Source organism: Herpailurus yagouaroundi, unplaced genomic scaffold (assembly GCF_014898765.1).
Source record: "Herpailurus yagouaroundi ecotype Mexico unplaced genomic scaffold, PumYag 182, whole genome shotgun sequence".
NCBI lineage: Eukaryota > Metazoa > Chordata > Mammalia > Carnivora > Felidae > Herpailurus > Herpailurus yagouaroundi.
Window position 1 is genome coordinate 1,760,230 of NW_024412413.1, and position 19,029 is coordinate 1,779,258.

A 19,029-nucleotide genomic window follows, 5' to 3' on the forward strand; every position below is an offset into this window, starting at 1 on the left:
TGGCCCCAGGTGACACAGGGGCTGGGACGGCTGTGGCCCACCAGCGGGCCCGCCCGGGCAAACGCCCACCTGGGAGGGGGCACCGGGGCCCACACGGCTGGAATGCCCCGGTGAGATCTGGTCATGCAGGTCACAGAGGTCACAATGTGTGGGGGGCGTGGTTCAGATGCTCGGGTTCCCACTGAGAGTCTCTCCGCGATCTGAGAAGTCACGGCGACATTCGAGGAAGCTCCCTGCTGCCCCCTCCCCAGCCTGCCCTCTGCCCTGAGAGCAGGGGCCCGTCCGGCCCTGGCAGAACCCACAGGGACCGCCCCGGACTCATGACCATGTGCTGGGCCCCTCGTGGGTCTCCAACAGGACCGCCCCCGACCCCTTCCACGGAGGGGCGTGCGGACACCTTGTCTGCTCTGGGAGGACCCCCTCTGTCGGCCGCTAGCAGGCAGGTGAGGGCCCTCCATCCTGAGCCAGGCTCTGGCCCGCAGACCCCGCAGGGGCGCCCGCTCTGTCTGCTCTGCTGGTGTGTCACCATCCCGCTAATGCTGGATTAGGGAAGGTGACGGCTCCACTCGGTCCTCTCGAGGCCGGGACCCCCGGCAGCTTCCTGCCCAGGTGCCGCCCGGCTCCTTCAGGGAGGCGTCCCCGCTGGGTGAGGACCCCAGGCTGAGACTGACCCCGAGTCCCCTCGGGGCTCCTGCCGAGTCCAGCTCTGCCCACGACTCCCGGGAGGACCCGATGCCCCCTCACTGCCTCCGTGCGCCCACTCCCTGTGCCCGTGCGGCCAGGGCAGAGCCACCAGCTGGGTCCGGTCCCCGCCACCTCCTTGCTGGCAGGGAGACTGACTGGCCTTCGAGCTCCCTAAAGTCTCGGGTCTTTTACGACAGCCCAGGTTGCCAGGCGGCCTTCCGAAGGGGGGCGTTGACAATCCAGGGAGAGGTCTGCAGCCTGGACACCCGCCCTCTGTCCCCGCCCCACAGCAGCGCCGGCTTTGAGGTCCTTCCCTCGCCTGCGCTAACCGGGCGGCTGCCCCTGCCAGCCCCACACCGGACCCCAGCCGGCACGGGGCCACGGCGGCCTCGGCCACCTGCCGCGAGCAGCAGACCCGTGGCCCACGTTCACAGGCAGGTGGCACCTAGGGGAGGCAGAGATGACAGAGCGGGCGGGTGGCGCTCTTCAAAGGCGGCACCAGAAGTGCTCTGGCCGACGCCTTGCCGTCCGCCATCCACAGTGGGGAGGGCGGCCCTGTGTGCTCCGGGAGCTCAGGATCAAACCCCTTCCCCAGTCAGTCTCCTTCCTGGGGCCACTGACGGGAAAATGAACACTCCCAGTATGGAGTCAGCTCTGCGCGGCCGGGTCTGGGCCTCTGAGCTGGAGCCCCGCCGGGCCACTGTCCGTCCCCGAGCCCTGGGACCGGGCGGTGCCCACACTGGGGCCGCTGTCGGTCCCCGAGCCCTGGGACCAGGCAGAGGACTGGCCAAAAGGACGTCTCCATGTACCTGTCTGTAGCAGCTGCACTGAATTCGGCTCCCACGCTGCAGTCACCCTTCCGGAGGGTCCAGGCAATGCCTGCTGTTTCCTGGGGTGTGTGGCCCACCCCACAGCCCGTCAGAAGACCCCCCCCGCATACAAGGAACTCTAACCCCTCAGCAGTCACGACCGCCCTCCACCACCCTCTACCAGCCCTGGCGCCCCCTCAACGGACTTTTCTACCCTCCCCCCGTCTGCCTTTTCTAAACAGTTCCTGTGAGCCAGTCACACACAGGTGGCCTTTCATGTCTGGCGTCTTTCACCTTGTGCGATGCGTTCAGGGCTGGTCCCCGGTGCGGCCTCTCGAGCGGAGGCCTTGCTCTGCTGGAGTGATATTCACTGAACGGCAGGACTCATCAGCAGCGAGGCGCCCGGGCCGTGCCGCACAATGTCGCTGCGGTCCCTCGAGCACGGCTCTCTGAGTGGGCGTGGCTTCCTCTTCGGTCGGGCGGACGCCCGGGGTCCCGTGGGACAGGAGCGGCGGGTCATGCGGTGACTACGTTTCCCTTCTGAGCGCCCGCCAGCCTGGCCTCCGAATGGCCCGAGCATCTTTCTGCTTCTCTTGACGCCTGTCCCCTAAGCACTTTCTCGAAAGGCAGTTGTTAGGCACATCCTTCCCGAGGCCTCCACGTGAGACCCAACGGAATTAAAACCACACGCGAGCACCTCCTTCGTGTTCGGGCTGCCCGCTCCCCGACTGGGGGTCTCCCTCCCCACTCTCCTCGCTGTTCCCATTTGCCGTTTCCGGACCTCCCTGCCGCTGGGCTAGCTTCCTGTCTGCGTGCCGTCCCTCCTCCGCGCGGTTCGGAGCCAGCCCTGCTGTGGGGGCTCCACTGCCTCCCGACCCTGTGACCTGTCTGTTTTTGGGAAGGTGGGTTTGGCTTTCGGAGGTTTGGGCTGTCAAGGTAAGTCCGGGCGGCCCGCTGGAGGCGGGGCCCCGCGTGGGCCTGTCGGGCTCCGGCTGACTCTGGAACCTCACGGCGTCCTCATCTGTACAGTGGGGAGAACAGTCTATGGCTCACAGTGGCCGTCAACCTGAACAGGTGGATTTACGTGCGTGTGCACAACAGCGTCTGAGCATGTGTACTGTCTGGAGTGTTCCTGGTTATTCCCGATTCCTCAGACGCAATTTATAGCGATTGCATCCCTGTCCTCACCCTGAAGCCACCTGCCCCCTCACTTTCTCCTGCCATCCCACGGTCTGGGTGGCCACGTCCAGTCTGGAGTCCCCGGGGAATTCAATGTGGAGTGAGGTGAGCGGTCAGACTCTGACTTGAGTTGCCCCCAAATACGAAGCCCGTTTTCCCCGGCCCGCTGTCGGGGGCCCGTCCCTTCCCCCACTGGTCTGTGCGGCTCACCGCACCCCTCAGTCCATCCCACGGATGCCCACGTTCCACTCGGGGCCACGTGTCCGTGGAGCAGGAAGTAACCCTGGGAAGGCTAACACTTTGCATCAGGTTTTAAGTCTGTCCTCGGTCCTTGTATCAAGGACCAGGGGGGTGACGGCTGGGGTGCAGCCTGGGGGCCGCTCGGCGGCCCCCAGCCCGGGGCTCAGCCACCCACAAGCTCCCCCTGCACAGCCAAGTGCACGCCTGGCGGGACGTGGACACCTCGGTGGCCTCTGTCCCAGCGCCTTCCTCCACCTCCACCGTGACGGACCTACCCTCCCACAAAACGTAAAATCCCTTGTGATGTTCCCAAAAACTTCATCGGAGATTTGACTGAACTTGTATTAAATCTAAACATTAAATCTGAAGGCACAGACAACCACACAGGGTTTAGGCACTCACCGACTTTATCGAAAAAGGGATTTATTCAAATCCCTTTAATTGTCTCCTGATAAGACTCTGCCCTTATCTTTATACAGGTAATCAACCTTTTCTCACTAAAACGTTATTTCGAGTGACTTCACATGTTTTCTCCTGTTATCAACAGAGATCGCCCCTCCCTCTTACTTACTCCGGTTTATTTCACTTGTGTATTTTTAACACACCCTTACGCTTCTGAAACACATTTGCCTTGAAGTAGGAACAGAACCAGCTTCTGTTTTGTCTAGCCTCTCCTCCACAGCCAGGTAGGCAAGTTTCTTCCTCAAGTCTGCGGGCAAGTTCACCCGCTTTCGCCTCCTAAACGACGTTCGCCACATTCAACCAGCTGCTAATTCCGTATCCCCGTGGGCAGGCTCGGAGGACTTCCCCTCACCTAGCCCCGGGTTGGCAAACTCAAGTGGCAAAGGGCAGGGGGTACAGATTTTCAGCTCTGCAGGGGGTAAAGTCTCTCCTGCAACCACTCAAGTCTGCTGCTGCAGCCCCGAGGCATCCCTAGACCACCTGTAAGCGAAAGGAAGGCTATGTTCCAATAAAACTTTATTTATAAAGATAAGTAGGGGGCCGGATTTGGCCACCAGGCCATAGTTTGCGGATTCCTGACCTAGAGCTTATCTGATCTCAGCTTGTATCTGCAAAAACGTACAGATGAACACAAGGGGACAACCCTCTGTATTCATAATTGGTCCATTTTAATAAACTGATTAGTTTTCAAGGCATTTCAGCGGCTTCTGCAGAGGCTTGGGAACACCTGTTTTCCTCATCTGTGGGTAACAATGTGTTTTCTCGTATCAAATTGCGCGCCTGCACTTGCCAGATCTTCGAGAAGGTCATCACGGAGACGGCTGCCGGCTGCCTCGGCGTCATCTCAGATGGATGTTAGGTTCCGGGGTGGGGGGGGCCCCCTGCCTTCTCCTCCCCGTGGCCTTGGAGGTCTGTGGTATGGATGCTGTGGTCTGATATTTTCCTTAGGAATAAATGTGGTTCCTGCCTGGTGCCTTTTTCAGCATCTATGGAATTAGAGCTCGTGTTTACCTGAGCCTCTTGTGGGGCTGGTTGTCTTTTCTGATTCTAAAATATTAAAATTGATGTTTATTTCTTACCTAAATCTACTCTGTGGTGCCTGCTGTGTTTCTTAAAGGACTGAGTTATTCAGCACTCTGTTACTTTATGCAGGCACAGATGCGTGTCCCAATCACCCCCGCACATTCCGGGGGTCCCCCAGATGTATCCACTAGCCCAAAACAATGCGTGGCACACGGGGGCCCCCAGGGGCACTTTGCTGAGTGAGTCCAGTGCTCAGCACACGGCCCGAGCCACATCACAGACACAATCTTTGTGGACCACAATGGCTTTGTGTGTTCTCGGACCTCCGGGGAGACAGCAGGTGTCGTGGTTTCCCTAGTCCCTAAAACGAATGGGGCCATTTTGCAGTATTTGGGGAAAAGATACCTACACGTGAATGTTTTTAAGAACACGGCCGTTGGGACGCCTGGGTGGCTCAGCCAATTAAGCGTCCGACTTCGGCTCAGGTCACGATCTCACGGTCTGTGAGTTCGAGCCCCGCGTCGGGCTCTGTGCCGACAGCTCGGAGCCTGGAGCCTGCTTCAGGTTCTGTGTCTCTCCCGCTCTCTCTGCCCCTCCCCTGCTCACACTTTGTCTCCCTCTCTCAAAAACAAATAAACATTAAAAAAGTTGAAAGATAAAGTGACTTAAATACATTAGTATGCCAAAGTCCATCTTTCACTGTGCCTGGCAATACACGTGTGTGGCTCTTGTAACATTTGGAAAGTGATTAAACTGCACGGACTTTATCGTCTGGGATGTGCTGGCTCTCCTGCGACAGTATTACTCTTCTAAATCCTTCAATTCTATGGCAGCCTTGGAAAGCGAGGGGGTTGGCATCCCACCCATTTTACAGATGTAGACACTGAGGCACAGAAAGCTCTGAGTTAGGCAGGTGTCAGGTGCTCGAGCAACAGACTGACTTCAGACCCTGAACGCGGCTACTCGAGTGTGACTTGACTTTTTTCATCCTTTTGCACCTCTCCACCCCGACCTTCCATTTGACCAAAACACTGTGGGAAGGTACTGGCTGCTGGGGTTATTACTATTTATTTATTTTGGGGGGCACCTTACATACACTGGAAAGTGATCAGAAAAGAAGGTTGACACATTTTCCCTCTTAGGCAGGTTCCATTCGTGGATTACGGATTCTTCTGCAAGGGTTTCATCAACAATGGGCAACTGGAAACATCCTGTTTGTATGTTAATGTTCAGTACGTAGCTGCAAATTCAGCTGTGATATTTTTATTGTTCAAAAGATCTACATCCTGGTTATTTTTATTGTTACCTGTGGGTTTTACTTGATCTTAACACAGATGTAAGGGTTGTATAAATTTCCAAGTAAAAATTATGTTTCTGATCATTTTGTCTATTTGCAGTCAGGCTTGCGTCACAGAAATGTATGCTAATCCGTGATACTTTCATTACGCTGGACATTAATTATCGATATGTGTCAATAACTATAAACATCTGTATGACCCTACATGTATCATCTTTAAGCATTAAATCGACATGTTCCAATTTGGTCATTTTTACCTGATTTCCTTTCCCTCTCCTTGGCCAGGTATACCTTTATTTATTTGTTGCTTTAAAATTTTGGGGCGCCTGGGTGGCGCAGTCGGTTAAGCGTCCGACTTCAGCCAGGTCACGATCTCGCGTGATCTCGCGTGATCTCGCGTGAGTTCGAGCCCCGCGTCGGGCTCTGGGCTGATGGCTCAGAGCCTGGAGCCTGTTTCCGATTCTGTGTCTCCCTCTCTCTCTGCCCCTCCCCCGTTCGTGCTCTGTCTCTCTCTGTCCCAAAAATGAATAAACGTTGAAAAAAAAAATTTTAAAATTTTTGTTTGCAGGAGTGCCCTTAGAAGGTTTCCTGTATTTGATTATTTATTTATTTATTTAATTTAAATTTTATTTTTAAAGTTTACATCCAAATCAACGTATAGTGCAACAACGATTTCAGTATACTTGATTATTTTAAAACCTGATCTAAGCGGTCCTTGCCTTTTGGTAGGGGAGACTAACCCACTTACGTTTACTGTCACCGCTGGCACAGAAGTTGTCATGAATAGCGCGTCCCACTCCGATTTCTGGTTATGGTCCGTTCACGGTTCAGGTCTTTATACACACACACGTTTCACATGTTTCCTCCTCAGCCATATTTTGAAGGAATCAGGTTCTTCTATTATCGGCCACCTTTGTGTAATCGAACGCACTCTCAATGATGAAGCCATGTCTCTAATGACCTAAGTCATCATGGGTCCTCTACTCCACGAACAGACCTTAGGTCACTCTTCTCTTACTCACCAGCTGCTCCGGCATGTCAGCCTCTGTTAATCTCACCAGAGGCTACAAATTGGTTTACTATCACACAGTGATCATCTTTCACAATATACAGTGTACTAAATACATGCTGTGGATTTTGCGTTCAACTTCCTAAGCACACTCACAGGGGTGATTTGTTTGACTCCACGTATCTGTTGGTATCGAGATTCGCCATTCTTCTTCTCACACATGACCTTTTCCCTCATCAGCTCTTGATTTTTATTTCTTCAGTTGGCTTGAGATGATTTTTGTTCACATTTTCAGGGAAGCTTTGTGGGTGGTACACTTTCTAAATCCTCGCAAATTTAAAACTGTCTTCTTTAGTCCCTTGGTCTGAAAAGCAACTCGAACTAGGGGGTGAATTCTTTTTTTTTTTTTTTTTTTTTAATGTTTATTTATTCTTGAGACAGAGAGACAAGCGTGTGAGCGGGGCAGGGGCAGAGAGAGAGACACACAGAATCGTAAGCAGGCTCCAGGCTCCGGGCTCCGAGCTGTCAGCACAGAGCCCGACGCGGGGCTCGAACTCACAAACTGTGAGATCATGACCTGAGCCGACGTCGGACGCCCAACCGACTGAGCCACCCAGGGGCCCCGAAGTGGGGTGGAGTTCTTAAGTGACAGTATGTTTCAGTCAAATCCCTGGTGGTGATCCTTCCTTTCCTTCCGGTTCAGAGGGCGCCTGGTCTGTGCCTTCGTAGGTTCTGTGGACCTCTGTCCTCCTGTCTTAATTTTATTTCCCTGATTTAGCCTGGCTCGGGATGAGGCAGCCCCCTCTCATCCTTTCCACGCAAACACAAGGCCATGGAGCGCGTGGGTCCTGATGCTTCTGTCCTGTTTGTAGTTGGGGGTTTTCTTTCCAGTCCTATTTTTGCCCTGATCTGACGATTCTTTCTTTCCTGGTCACGGTGGCTTCCCCTCTGGAGCGCCCCGTTTCTCAGGTTAGGAATGTGCCCTCTGCCCTCACACCTACCGACTTTTTTCTCTCTGGCTCGTTTCGTGGCTTTCTCCTGTGACCTGTTCCTTGGCTGAAGACCCCCACACTTCACGGCATCGGTTTTCTGCAGGGACGGTTCCTTCATTCGCAGCTCCCAATGCCTTTCTCGATTCCACTCATGTTTTGGGTATCCTGCCTTTCCTCCAGCTCACCCAGCAAACCTCCTTTGCCCCGGGCGGTCCTTTCTCTGTGGCTCGCGGCTCCCGGGTCACAGAAGGCACAGCCCCCTGTATGTCTCTGACACCCACCAGCAGACATTCTCCAGAAGTCTCCTCTGTGTAGCTTAAACAACTCTTGTCAGAGCTAACTCTGCCTTTAATTCTTTACGAAGTATTCCTTTCCACAGTGTGCATTTTCCCACAGGCTCCTGTTTGAACTTGGGCCCTGATGTTTTTTTAAACCCCCTTCGGACAAGCAGAGGCCTAGCCTGGCCTGGAATGAGCCAAGAGGCCCGGTGGCAAGCAAGTCTCCAACCTTCCTCTGGGTTCCTGGGCGGGGTGGGGGAGGGGGGGAGCCCTGCGGTTCCAGGCTGGCCTGGAAGGTCTGGATGCACAGAGACCCCCAGCCTTCACGTGACCCCAACAGGCTCTCAACTGGGAGGGGGGCAGCTCCCAGGGGTGTTTATCCCCCTTGGGGGGGTCAGGTGCTCTGCCTCAGCTGGAGAGTTTTATGTTCTTTTGAGAACGCTGAACTGAGTGGACACACAGGCCCCTGCATGAGCCACTGCATTGCCCTCTCCTGACCACCCCGCCCCTTCCAGTGAAGCTCACCTCCACCCACTGCTTCCTGTCCTGTCACGCTGCTGGGAGTCAGTCTCTGCAGGGCGATCGGGGGCGCTCCTGCTGGCCCGACCCCACCTCTGCAGGCTGGTTTCCCCGTGGGTGCAGCCGGGCCTGGGGCTCGAGGGCGGGCCCGGGCGCGACGAGGAAGTCGCAGGTTCTCTCTGCATTTTAGGAGGTTCTCGTCGGAGCTGGGGCGCAGACGGTAAAGCAATGTGCCAAGAAGGGGCCTCCCATCCACGTGCGACACGCCCATGGCGAGGCTACCAAACTCAGCACGTGTCTCTCTTTTCTTTGATGCGATGGCCAATTGGTTTTATTTCCAAAAATACAGAAGACCGGAAGCGAGGCAAAGACCACGCGGCTGTCGTAACAAGCGCGACACCGTATGAGTCCAGAAAGTCCAGCCGCCACATGAATCCAGGGGGCCCCGGCCGGTTCTTCGCAGACGTGGAGGAAGGATCAGACCATTCCTCTCTCCTCCAAATGTCCAACAAGCTGGTTCCGTCCTAGCGTGGACGGCCGTGGTAATGGGGACGAGGGAAGCTCCTCCCTCCCCCACTCATCAGTCCCATGAAGACCTGAAGCCACGTGGGCAGAGACGACACAAAGTGAGGCGCAGCCAAAATTCAAACAAAACCAAGAGACGCGGCAACACGGCCAGCACCCCGGGGCTTTCCTGCCACCCAGCGCCCACTACCGGATGGGCCGGGGGCTTCCCAGAAGGGGCTGCGGGTATGGCTTCTTCCTCATGATGCAGCCACTGGGGATGTGAGCACTCCAGAATATTCCGGAAGGTGCCACACGAGGAAACCAGCAACACTCAGACCCACACCGACTCCCCTGGGCTTTCATAAACCGTCCTCTCCCTTTCCCACCACCCCAGGGACCTGTGAGGTCAGCCTGGGGTGCACTCTTCCCCCATCCCACAGATGAGGAAACTGAGGCTACCAACGCGTGCATGAGAAATATCACCACGTGAAAGGGGTAGGGACGATCTCACGCAGAAAGCGGAGAAGCGGCCGGAGAGTGGGAGGCTTGTCATGGAGCAGGGCACAGCGGGGGGGAGGGGGGTCACACACAGCGCCTGGCGGGGCCGAGCTCGGTGCTCCGGCCGGGGGAGAAGACGCGAGGGAGGATGGGTGCCAGAACGCAGCGGGGGCGGCTCTGGACCCACCACCCAGGACCCACGTCGTCCAGGATACGCCTCGGGTCTAACTGAGAGTTGACGTTTAAGGTAATTTGGGTTGAGACAGAAATCCTTCTGTGTTTTAGACGTATCTTTAATGAGTGTCCACGTCACATGCCGTGTGGTCCCCAAGTGGCACGCAGACAACTGGGGAGGGGTCGGCCGGTGGAGGACCCTGTCCCCGGTGCTGCTGTCCAGGTGGCACAGCCGGCCTGGGATCAGCAGCCCCCCATGCCGGGCGCACAGAGGACAGAGCCCGGAGGCACAGCAATGGAGACAGGTGCAGCATGATCGGAACCAGGGGTGCAAGGGGCCGGCTGGGACGTGGGCGTCAGGCAGGGAAGGCATCCTGCCCTGGAGGTTTGTGCAGTGTGCACACTGACCAACTGACTTCTCGCTTATGTGATCTTACACATCACGGCACAGCGGAGAAGGGCTGGGTTTACCTCCGTCCTTTACAAAGAAGCAAAGCCCTAAGCAATGTCATTTGTAAGATCATAAGGACGTATTAAACCAACAGGAAAAAACATGTTTTGGATCACTTTGCCCAAAAGCTCACGAAAGCCGGGACCAGAAGACAGAATTAACACAAATAGTCCCAGCAACTCGGGATCACTCTGAACTTGATCAGCTCTTATCAAACACTCACTGTTGACAAGGTGGCCCCTTCATGCTCGTGGGGTCGCAGGGACCCCCCTTGACTTCTAGGATAGCAGGAGAGCACTGGCCAAAGGCACCGGGCAGGCCCCGACAGCCCACGGCCGTGTGGTGGGCTGGCAGGGTGGGCAATGTGGTGGCAACAGCCGGTCGCTCGCTCCAGAAGATTCCCTTACGGCGGGGGGGGGGGGGGGGGAGCACATACTGTGTCTGAGGCAGGGTCCCCACCTTCCCTGTGGACTGCTGAGACTTGGGACCATTTGGCCTTCTCGGATCCCGGAGCCCCAGGCATCAGGGTGAGCGGTGGGACACGGAGGCCTGGCCAGTGCCTTCCGAAGGCCGGCATTTTTCCCCCGTCTATTCAGCAGACACTTTTGACCTCACGTCTAAGCGATGGCCACTTGTGCAAGCCCAAGAGGGGCCGAAAGCTGTCCCTCCACGGACTGTCACGGGGGCCCGTCAGCTCTCTGAGGGGCAGGACTAGGCAGGCTTCCTCCCTGCATCCCAAGCATCCAACATGGCTCCAGGAAGGGTGGGGGTGAGGGCAGGGGAGGGGGGAGGGGAGGGAGAGCCCCGACGCTGTGCCCCAGCTGCCCACGCAGGGGCGAGGGGACGGCAGAACTGAGCCTCCCGGGCCTCGCGCTGGGGCCCGTCCCCAACCCTGATGTGGTCGGCTTGGCGGGCTGGCATCACCTCTGTGGCATGAGGGGCGCCCCAACCCCGTGGCGGGGGGCTCGCCCCAGGCCCACTGGTTTCTCCACTGGGCACGTCCCCCCGCAATTCAACCGTGTGCCATTTACGTATTTAAAACAACCCAGAGAACAACTGCTTTCAGGAAAATTGAGACTGATGCAGTGCCGTTACCCTAAACAGCTACCAGCACGTGATGTCTCCCATCGCGAAATCGGCCGAAAGTGCCCACGGAAATAATGAGGGCTCGGTCAATCCAATTTTCCGTTTCCGGGCTCGCTTCTGCCCAGCAAATGAAGACTGCCGCAGCTCACGATGCTAGCTGGTGCCGGGCCGGCCGGCCGCGTTCTTTGTTTACACACGGAATCTATTAAAACGTCCAGCTATTACCGTGGTGATAAATAGCAGTGATTCAAGGAACACAAAATGGATCGCAGACAGGGATCAGAGTAATGATTCGGTATTTTTCATTGTTTGTGCGGCAGAAAGAATTAGCTGGGTGCGGGCACCGACTTGCTCGGGGGAGTCCTGCCCTCCGCTCGGCCTCCCTGGACGCTAACCCTAGAAACCTGACAAAAGCCCTTTGCCCTGGCAGGACGTCGTCGTATTTGCTGAGATGCTCCCAGAGGGCAGATGAGAGGGGCTGGCTGGGAGTCCTCCCGCGTCTCCGCCCTCCTCCCCTCCGCTCCCCCGGGGCGGCCACGCCCCATCCTGAGCCCAGATGCCTCCCTCCCGGCAGGGCACACCCCGGCCACGCTCTGTGCGCTGCCTGGGCTCCAGCGGACCCGCCATAAACACCATTCCATCCGATTCCACATGCCTGACGGACGGTGGCCCCTCGGCCCTGCGGGAGGGGCTGCTCAGCCCCAGACCTCACGGCACGGCTGGCCCTCTGTCCCCTGATCCTTGCAGGCGGCAGGGGAGGCCCTGAGCCACGGGCCACCGTGCGCGGTTTCTCAGCCAAAGCTCCGCCCGGCATCCGCCGCGGGAGAGGAGAGCCCTGAACAGACGCCAGAAAGCACATCCTCGCGGGGCGTGAGGGGCTCCGCCACATGCCCCCACCACACGGATCCCAACAGAAACTCTCCAGCTGAAAATCCTGTTTGTCCGTTAGAGGCACGTCCATTACCCGTCTCGTCCTCGCGCCAAGATGCGTAATAGCGCTCTACAAGTGGCGCGGGCGGCCGCTAATTCCCTCCTCGGGAACCCGCCGCGGCGGACACGGCACAGGCTGGACCGGGGATGATCCCGCGGGGCCCTCGACCCATCCTGCGCTCTGATGAGGAGCCTCCTGGAGCCCCAGCCTCGTCTTCTGCGCCTGCTCTCTGACCCCGTGCCCTGCTGACCTGCACCGTCCCACCCGGAGGCCCACTTCCTGAGAGCCCGCTGCGGTCTCCCCACCTGCCCCCCAAATCCTGGGGCAGGGGCCGAGGGGAGACACGGCCCAACCTGGATCAACACAGGGCCAGGTTCCCCGCTGCCACCACGGTCTGTTCCAGGCGCCTTCCCAGGAGCCCCATGCGCCCCGCACCCGGGGCTGCTCACAGGGTTCCCAGGGTGTATTTCTCTGAAACAGAGGCCGGCCTGGGGCAATGTGTGCAGGAGGGAGCCCTGTCTACACGGACGGGTGCCCTGGGAGGGGAACGTGGCAAATGAGCTTGCCTGCAGAGGCTGGGCACACCGGGAAGGGCCTCGACACACAGAGCCGGGGGCACTCGGCTGGGGGCCTGGGACACCTGCCGGGGGGACTGATGGAAACCCCCGCAGATCCGCAGGGACCACTGTCTCCCTCCCCCAAAGCAGACAAGGAAAGACCCGCCACAAGCCAGCCAGTTGTGGCCTCCGGCCAATAAAGCCCCGCGCTGCCTCGCTCGGGGCCCAGAGTCATTTTTCTTTTATTGGTTTTCAGAATCAGCAGCACAACGGCGGCGGAGACCCCGCTCTGTGATAAAAGCTTCTAATTGCTGGGATGGCTCATTCAAGATCAGAGACAAACCAGAGGCCCCCAAACGCCTCCACGAGGCACTGAGCTCCTGGAAGCTGTCAGGATGATCCCACCTGTAGGGGCTCACGGCTGGCAGGCACGTCTGGAGAGCCCCGAAGGCCCGGGGCCCACGAAAGGGACCAGCAGCGCGTCCCCTCCCGGTGGGGTCAGAACCTGCAGTTTCCACGCGCAGCACGGGCTGGCCCGGACCGGGCACTAGGCGTGCTCAGGACATGCCGGCCGGTGCCAGACGGGCGAGCGGGCCTTCAGCGGCCGGGAGAGCCAGGCTGGGGGCACAGCGATCGCAGGAAGTGGTAGACTGCGTCCACGTTCCCGGAGGTCCTGGAACTCAGGAGCGAAGGAGCCCCGGGTCGCCCTGAGCACGGAGGGACGGAAGGAGGCCTCACAGGGGACAGAAAGCTGGGCGCACACAAACCCCAAGGTCGGCAAGGCTGCGGGAATTCCTACTGACCCGTGGGCCTGGGGGGGGGGGGCTGGGAGGGACCAGGGGACCCCTCGCAGAGAAGGGGGAGCAGACGCACCACACACAGGTCGGCCGCTCTGTGGTGGACGCCTGCGGACTTGCCTCCACGACCGCACCCGCCACCCTCCCCGCTGGGGGCCTCCAACCCCCCCACCCCAGCCACGGACCCCGGACCCCGGGGGCTGCCACGCTGACTTCAGACGGCTCAGCGCCTAGTGTGTGGGCCGGGGGGTGGTCCTGGATGCCTACAGGAGTCACCAGGCCGGAAACACGAGTCCACCCTGACACCTGCCCCTCCCACCACGGCTGCCACCGTGTCCCCTCTCTAACACCGCAGACCCAGTGGGTCCCCTCCTCTGCAGCTGGGACCACAGAGTCTCATCTGCAACCCTCTCCCTGACAGAGTGACCTCGAGACCGTGGCCCCAGCCGGCCTCACAAAGACAAAGCTCTCCTGAAGTTGTCCCTGTGCCCCCGGCGCACGCAGAAGGGACTCTCCGGCATCTTCCATATCCCCTGGGGCCCTGCTTCACCCTTGGAGACGACTGGGCCCCCCCAGCTCCTAAGAAGCCAGGCTGTCTTGGGAGCAGGCCGCAGGTGCCCGTGTGGACCGCTCTCCTCCAACCGTCTCTGCCCACTTCAGACAGCCGTCGCCTCCCTGGGGAGTCACCTGAGGACTCTCCTGGGGCTCCGTGGGGGCAGGGCTTGTGCCCACCGGGACTTCCCGGACCCGCAGTGCCTCACAAATAACGGGCTCGCGAGATACGTAATAAATAAAGCTCTCCTGTGGGGGAGAAACGTGAGAGCGGCCCAAAGCTTGGGGGCCCCACGGCTGCAGCAGGCTGGGCCGGGGCTCCCCCGGGGCTCATCCTGCTCGGTCCTCTTCACGAATGGAGGACTTTATTCCCACCGCAGGGGATGCACGGAGGGGCCCCACCGGCTAGAGGCGCTCTCTCCCACACCCGGGAACATTCCTCCAGTCCCGGAACCCCAGATCGGGAGCTGCGTCCTGGAAATTGGGAAGACGTGTGCTGCTCAGGTCTGGCTTCGAGCGACTGGGCAGGACAGCAGCGGCCGCATCCGAGTCCGAACGTGACCCTTTCCCCTCCGGCTTTGGGCCGGTCCGCGGCCCCGTGCTGACTCACCCCTCCCTCTGCAACCTGCACCTCTGAGCTCTGGGGATTTCTTTTCTTACGTATTTCTTTGATAATCTTCTCTCCTCCGTTTCTCTCTGTTTTTGGACCCTGTCTTCTTCGGACCTCCTGAACTGGTCTCTGTTTTTCCTAATTCTCGTCAACAATCGACGCCACGACTTTCTGGGGCTCCGTCCTTCCACCAGCGTGCTCTGCAGATTCTAGAATCTGCTCTGCACACACACACTCGTGCAGGTGTATGTGCACACAAATGCGCACGCGTGTGTAACCACAGGTGCACATGTGCTCACATGTGCATTTTATACATGCTTTATACTTCCGTCCTCTTAAAAACTATACACGTAATCCCCCCCAAATGCCTTTTATCTCCCTGGTGTCCAAGTCAGCGTCTTAAATCCACCGTGACTCTTGTCACAAATCTTGGGCGTGAGAGCATGGGGGTGACAGCTCACCCCTGTGTCGAGAGAGGTCGGCGGGGGCCCCTTACAGGGGAGCACGGTGGATGTGGGGCCATCGCACCCTCCTTCCCCGCCCGGGGGCTCAGGGACCCCACCTGGGGGAGGAAGGGAAGAGGTCGGGGACATGCGGCCCCACTGGCGTGCCCTCCTCCTGCCGCCTTCCCACCCCCTGCTCCCGCGGGCCCCCCGCCAGCTTCTCTGCATGGCCCCTGGCTCCACGGCCTTCCGGGCGCCTGTGCCTCCAGCCTGTGGTTTGCGTCCTCTGTGCTCCCTGCTCGAGCACTGGCCCTTTGCTTTCCCCCACGTCCTCCAGCGTGGCCTACAGACCCAACGGGCAGAGGCTGGGCTTCCCAGAAGGGTCCTCGGGCCCCATGCCACGGCGACCCACCTTGGGCTGGTTTAAGTTAGCGGACGGGATGGGATGGGACCCTCGTCCCACCCAAAATTCATGCCCACTGACCCTCGGGAAGTGACATTTTTGGAAATGGAGTCATCTTAGGTGTAATAAATAAAGCTCGGGAGACCGAACCATGCTTAACCTGGGACGGGCCTGGACGTGACGGCCGAGTGTTCTCGAGGGAAACACTGGCTCCCGCAGGCACACGGCCACATGACGACGGAGCCCCAGACCCGGCCTGAGGCCGACGGACCCTCCCTCCTCTCCTCTGGAGGAGCCTCGCCTCGACATCTGACCTCTGGCCCCCAGAGCCCAGTGAGAATGAGCTGTGGCTGTGGTCACTTGGGGGGGGGGGGCGCAGGGGACTCACGGTGGAGGGATCCTCCAGAGAGACAGCGCTCCGGGAGCTGAGGGGGCCTGTGCTTCTCAGGACCTGGGTCTTCAGGAAGCTCCCCCACCTGGAGACGCACCAGACATGGGCCCCACCCTGGCACGAACCCCCTGGGGCCGTCTGCCGTGGGGCCAGGCGGGAGGGCCTGCCTGCACGGTGCCTCCTGCCGTCTCCTCTCCTTCCCCCTGTGCCTTTCTCCTTCTCTTGTCCCTGTCACTTTATACGGGTGTCCAGATGGCAACATGAGCAGCACGTGTGTTTTTGTTTGTTTGTTTTTTTAACGGGGGGCCCAGATCATTTGCTAGGTTCTTGGTCCTTGTAAGATTCTCAGTGCAAGTGTGTGGAGAGTGTGTGGGGGCCCAGGATATGGGGGTCTAGGGTGTGGGGTCTAGGGTGTGAGATCTAGGATGTGGGGGTCCAGGGTATGGGGGTCCAGGGTGCGGGGTTCTAGGGTATGGAGATTTTACAGTGTGGGGGTCCAGGGTGGAGGGTCGGAGTGTGGGGGTCTAGGGTGTGGTGGTCCAGGGTGTGGGGATCTTAGGGTGTGGGGGGTCTAGGGTATGGGGGTCCAGTGTGTTGGGGCCAAATGTGTATGGGGTTCAGGGTATGGGGGTCCAGGGTGCGGGGTCTAGGGTGTGGGGGTCCAGGGTGTGGGGGTCCGGGGTGCGGGGGTCCAGGGTGGGGTGTTAGGGTGTGGTGGTCCAGGGTGGGCGGGTGCAGGGTGGGAAGTTCTAGGGTGTGGGGCCCCAAGCTTGCAGGAGGCTGAGGCGGGAGCTCCGGGCCAAGCGGGTCATCTGGACAACACATCATCCTCAGGATGGTACAGATGGGCAGTAGAAGGGACAGTGGCCCCCGCCCCGTCCCATGCTCGCTTGCTCGGCCCAGACGAGGGCTCTGTGGAAAGACACTCAGCACCGTGGGGGTGTTAACAGGCAGGACCCAACAGGAATCAACAACAGCCAACCCTACCCCCGCCCTGGCGCTTGTCTGCCGCGTGAATTGGTCCGTAGTGAGCGCTGAGCTCCGGGACTGGTCGGCAGGCCAGGCTGGGCCGCCGGGCATCCCCTCCCAGGGCCTAGCCGAGATGCCAGGACACCGTGACCCCCTGACTGCCTGCAGTCCTGAACAGCCGGGCAGGATGTCCACCTCTGGGCACGGACGAGCTCAGGCTGCGGCCGCCGGGCCTCGTCTCAGAGCCGGCGCCTGGGAAGTGTGGTTTCGGGGGAAGCGAGTTTCCACGAAGTCCCAGTTCCTAAGCAGAACGGGACAGACACTCCCCCCAACCGGGTGCTCGCTACGCACAGAACTCAAGTGTGGTGCCTAATGGCTGACTGGGAACGTGGGTTTCTATCTGGTTCAGGGGACGGAGCACCAGTGCGCGGACGAGCACCTGATGACACATGCAGTTCATGGCCTCAGCGCCTGACATGGGGAGGGCGCGTCTTCCCGGGTCACGTTCCTGGTGCAGGCCAACGTCCACGGGCCAGTGGAGCGAGAAGCGGAGCCTGGGGCCACACAGACGTGGGAGCGCCCCGAGGCCGCCAGGCCACCACACCTCGCCGTGTCCTGCCGTGACGACCCCATCTCCCTGGTGACCCCGTGCGTGGGCTTTTCACTACGCGGCATTCACCCTCATGACGCGGGACTCTCTCGTTTTACTCTATTTCTTCTAACTTCTTTTAAATGCTGGTCATGATCCAGGAAATTAACTTCATGACCCACTAATGGGGAGCAAGCTGCCCTCTGAGGAGCCACGCTCTAGGACATGCAAACACCAGCATGCGCCCGGGGTCTCTCCCCAGGAGCTGGAGTCATTAACGTATCGCACCAGCGTACGGGGGCCCCGCGTGAGGGCCACTCACAGGTGGGTGGGCACAGAGAAGGGAACACGGAGGTGTGAGGTGAGACGTGGTGGGGGGAGGGGCACCGCCCCAGACACGCTCTAGCCACTGAGTTGGAATTGGCTGTCACCTGGCCAAGCCATCATGAGGTCCCTCAGAGCCCATCTCACAGGAAAACCGTCGTGATGGAAGGGGAGACCCCATAGTGCTAACTGAGCATCTATAAGAGAATCGAGACGCAACCGTGAAACCCGGACTACGCCTCCAATTATACGGTGTTTGGGTCAAGAGCTCAAGTAAACTTTTCGGAAAGCTTTGCAAACGGGTCACCGCAGCCCAGCCTTGCCGTGAGAGCCAGAGCTCTGTCTAGAGACACCTGGGAAGACCCCCGCCCTCCGGCTTTATCACACTGACCCCTCGGTCCCCACGGATGGAGGACAGTGGCCCTGGCCAGAGAGGGTCTGCGTGTCCCCAGGTCTCCCCCGTTTGGGAACGGCACACAGACGGGGACCCTAGAATAATGAGCCCCTGGAGCTGGTGGCCACACGTCAGAAGCTCCCCTGGGCTCCCTCGGAGCCGCCAGGCAGGTGACAGGTCCCTGCACACCTGATGGGCATGAGGACAGGGTGGCCGTTCCCGTGTTCATCGCGGGTGAACAAGTGACTGTCTCAGCTGAGGGCTGCATGTGGCCGGTGCCCCCCGCCCAGCCCACGCTGCCACCAAGGGAGAACTGCCTAACTCCCACCAACAGGCAGCCGCTGCTCAGACCGTGCCCCCGAGGGGCCTGGAGCATATGGGCTCCACCCAGAGGCCGCGGGTTTTCCTCTGGCCCAGCTCCTGAGGGCTGCGGCTCCCAAAGCAATCCCGGGAGGAGGCCCGGACCCCCGTGGGGCTTTCCAGATGCTTCCCCAGGGACCCCAGACCTCCCTGACTCAACGTTCCCGAGGCGGGAGTCACGGCCAGATCACAACCTACTCCAGTCCTCAGTTTCTAGGTGGAGCTTACGAGGAAGGGCGGGATTGGGGTGAGAATGGGCCAGCAGGCAGCGGAGGTCATTGCCGTGTGGGCCTCGGCCTGCAGAGCCCCAGGGTCAGAACCAGAGGACACGGGCGCCGACTCCCGTGGCCTGGGCCGTCGCTGCACAGGCCTCGAGGAACTTACCTTTGGAAAAGGGACCTCAGCGAGCAGTCCCAGGACCCCCTCCCCTCCCCTCCTGCCCCTCCCACCTCCGCCCCCAAGGAACAGCAGCCATGGGGACAGGGCTGGTCGCAGCGCCTG

General features: G+C 59.4%; 1 protein-coding gene across 1 annotated transcript in view; it reads right to left on the reverse strand.

Moving 5' to 3' along the window:
* The window catches only part of TAFA5 (TAFA chemokine like family member 5), a 177,206-nt gene that overhangs the window by 15,441 nt on the left and 142,736 nt on the right, over positions 1–19,029 (reverse strand). The gene's annotated exons all lie outside the window — the stretch shown is intronic.